Genomic DNA, 3,980 nt, shown 5'->3' with positions numbered 1-3,980 from the left:
CAGCGACAGCTTACTTAACTTTAGTCGTGATCAAGTCATCAATTTTCGTGAGAATCTGGGCGCTCGCGTGCCGATCAGGAGCTCAATTTTTGCGGTGATCGTTGGTGTTCTTGGGTTGGCGTGGTCGACGCTGCCCACGCTTGCGTCAGCTTTTCTTGGGCTTCGGCATTGAGTCCGAGCGCTTGGGTTGCTGGGAGCGGTACTTCGTTGTACACGTGCGATCTCCTGTGGCATGAGCTCCACGGCACAGCGACCACTTGGTGGTGCACTCATGAGGTGGAGGGGCCCCATCGACGAGTTGGGCGGTTTGCCCACAGATGCTGCACTTGTCGGATCGCGGGCCGGGGCAGGCGTCGATGCATTGTCCGACAGCGCCGCAATGGCCGCATGCCGGGATGGTGCGTTGATATGGACGCACTTGGATAAGAATCGCGTCATAGTGGACGTACCTCGGCTTCTCTTTCCTGGCTAAGGTGAGCCGGGCTATGTTAGACGTCCCGAACTGCGGTTGCTCAGTATCTCCCCTTGCCACGACTGGAGCGGAGGGTCCCCTCCGTATCCGTGTTGCGTACGGTGACACAGCCGTAGCATACGTTGCCACCGTCCTGCCGCACGTGCCCCGTGAGGGAGACGCGGCCGGCCGCCGAGTTGAGATCCAAATCCACAATGATCTTATCGGCGATCTCCGGTTTCGACGTATATAAGAGGATTATGTTTTGCTCTCTTGCCAAGAGCACGGTGATGGCTTGCACTGAGGCCGGACCCAGATAGACGATGAAAGCCCGGCCGAGCTTAATCCCTTCGGCCTGAGGGATTCCATTGTGTACAAAATTTCTTTTGAGTACAAAATAGCGTCTTTGCAGTCCGGCCATCTCCAATTCTTTTTGGTCATCTCCATAGTGCTGACGGTGTATCCCTCAGGTTTGACTTCCGTCACTCTTCCAGGGAAAAGTTGTCCTTCAACGTTTACTACGACAGTCATCCCCCTTGAAGGCGATTTCTCCGGAACCCGTAACGCGGAACCTCGGGACTTTGCTAGTATTTAGAATCACGGAAGTGGTAGGAGTGTCCGTTTCCAATAGGTTGTCAAGACTTCCGGAGAGTACCTCGGAATCACTTGCATCACCTTCCGACCACCTTTTGTTGTCGCTGTGCTGACCATCTGAAGACTTCGCTGCAACTGCTTTCTTCTGCGCTGTCGTCGTCAAGAGAAGACATCTTCCTAGGTCGTCCAGCTCTGATACCGGAGGAAGAGCTGCCCTTCTTTCCGGTGGTCGGTTTCTCCCGTGCTGCTGGCTTCTACTTTGGCAACCTATATGCTTTTCCTCGCTGGGACGTTGAGCATCTTCCTCCTCTTGGTGGCCCGCTTTCCAGTTTCTATACCTCTTTTCTATATTTAATTCCTCCAAGGAGACACCCATATACGACGTCTGTCATGGATTTCAAGCTTTCCTCGAGGACTGATTTTGGAAGCCGTTAGAGAACCTCGGTCTTGTCCAGAGGGAAAATCCCGGTCTTCCGGAATCCTGACTTCAGATTTGTGTTAATACTTTCCTCCAATTTGATCGGCATTTTTAGTAGACCGGGCAATTTGTCCTTTGGCACGAATGTGCAGTGGCTTCCAGAGGTTGACTCTTTCCATTCCGCCAAACGTGAACGCCAAATTATTTTCAGGCTACGAAAAACGGCGACATTGAGAGGCTGCAGTAAATGAGTCGCATTCGGTGGGAGCGCGATGAACTCTACATTATTTTCTTCGCACAGACGAAGCACTTTGAGGCTAATGTGGGAACTCAAATTGTCCCCGATGAGAGCTTTTGGACTATCTTGCTTTTTGAATATGGGGAGCATAAGTGACATGAACCAGATTTCATTCGATTATACCGGGCCCCCTCTGGTCTATTTGCTGTCCATGTCGACGAAAGCTTTTCTGCTTTGTAATTGACGCAAAGCGGAACCAACTCTCCCGCAGCACTTCCACGAACCATAATCGAAGTACAGGCTTTTTATGCGTTTTGAATTTTTTCTGGATACTTAGCTCCTCTTCTAGTTATCACTTTTTGGCTCCCTGGATCATCCTATACATTTGTTTCGTCGTAGTTCCAACTTTTTTCGTCCGGAATACCATCTAGCTCTTTCTCCAGATGGCCAAAAAACTTGTCAACCACTTCTGCATCCGTTGAGGCCCTTGCATATGTGATGTTTTTTGACACGCGTTCAGAGAGGATATCTTTGTGACGTTTCATGAAAGAGTTTGCACACTCCTTACCGGGAAAGTTGCCATCATTGAAAGCACTTCTTCCTGTTCCGTCGAGATACGCCTTCACCACACAACGCAAGTCAAACTTTGTAATTTGGAAGCCAAATGAAGACATTGCGATTGCATGAGCAATCAACCTCTGCTCCTCTTTTTCCGTAAAAACAGGTTGACGACCAATTTTTTGAGCCGGTCGATCGACTAAACCCCGAGCCTGTTTGGTCTTCAGCCACAAGGCGTTCCGATGAATATTGAACTTAAGAGGAAAAACAAACAACACATAAGACAGGTAACGGTAACGTAAGCTAACGGTAATGCGTAGGTAAGGACCTAAAAACAAGAAAAAGAAAGATGTTTTAATAGTACTCAAGAACCTTTCAGGTGCTGTCCTCAATGACAATTTCTTTGAAAAGACCAACTGAACGACATTATTCAATGTTTCTTCGGTACAATTTTGGTACGGCCGTGCACCAAGCTTCCTTTTATAATTCCTCATATCTCTTAAACGCTGCAAAATGAACATATAATTTAAATTAAAAACAGACCCTATTGCAAAACCCAGTGCCACTGGGACCCAGTGCGCCTGATTATGGGCCCAGTAAATGCTGGCATGCTAGGACACTGGCACACTGGGGTACTGGGATGCCAGCGCACTGGGATGCCGGCATACTGGGATGCCGGCACACTGGGACGCCCGCACACTGGGACGCCCGCACACTGGGACGTTGGTGTGCTCAGCCATGGCATTTTAGCAAAGGCACATGGCTTGCACCCGCATCATGACAATGTATGAGAAATGACATCAATTTCTGAGGAAGTTATTTATTTGAAAAAAAATATTAAAATAGGCCGCTTCATGCCACAGTTTTTGCGCGCTGGCCTAGCCGAGCGCTCTCCGCAAACAGATCCCGGATGGCTTTCCGAGCGTGCGCCCGCCGCTTGCCTCCGGGGATGTCGCTGGGAGTTTCCACAATAAGCTTTTCCACTACATCTGAAAAATGTATGCACCAGATTACATTTAAAACACACATGACAATCAAGTAACTGTATTGAAGTCTACATGCAAACAGCCTTTGTAAAAGGAATTCTGCAATAGACCGTGCAACAAATTAAATGTCCCTATATAAGGTTACTTTCACCAAACCTTCACATTACGCATGCAAAGATGTTCGGACCCTTGTTGTCGCTTATGCAATACCAGCAGTGAGCTTAACCATTGGACATAATTAAGAAAATTTCGAGACACGTAGCAGTTTGCAAATTGTGCAAGCTTCTGCAAAAAACACACTTTTGTTATACAATGTGCAAGTACACTCTTTGGCTCCGAGAGCATGGTTGCATTTGCTAATAAAATATCTGGTCTGCACATCATATAACCAGTATGCAAACCGTATATAACTGTTCCAGCTATTGTAAAGCACACGTTCATAGATGCTGCAGATACTAAAAGGGGGCATGAATTTGTGCAGTGTTACTTACTCATTATGGCAGTCACCTTATTAGGCGTCGCCTGCTGCTTTCCAATGGTGTCGCAATTTCTCTAGCTGGAATGACCTGTCAACGAGCGAATACTCAGCTCACTCACTGTCCAAAAAAAAAAAAAACGTGCCATTTCTCTGGCCACTTTCATCTCGTGGCCAGCCTTCATTATGTATGCCAGCCTGTTTTCAGGCGTAGTTATACCTGGCCCAAGGTGTACCTACAAGCATGAAAAAGTATGAAA

At 47.9% G+C, this 3,980-nt stretch overlaps 1 protein-coding gene across 9 annotated transcripts in view; it reads left to right on the top strand.

The window, feature by feature from the left end:
* LOC135919467 (uncharacterized) overlaps window positions 1-3,980 on the top strand; it is a 283,301-nt gene that overhangs the window by 144,237 nt on the left and 135,084 nt on the right. The gene's annotated exons all lie outside the window — the stretch shown is intronic.

This window comes from Dermacentor albipictus, chromosome 3 (assembly GCF_038994185.2).
Source record: "Dermacentor albipictus isolate Rhodes 1998 colony chromosome 3, USDA_Dalb.pri_finalv2, whole genome shotgun sequence".
NCBI lineage: Eukaryota > Metazoa > Arthropoda > Arachnida > Ixodida > Ixodidae > Dermacentor > Dermacentor albipictus.
This window is presented reverse-complemented; position numbering and strand designations above follow the sequence as displayed.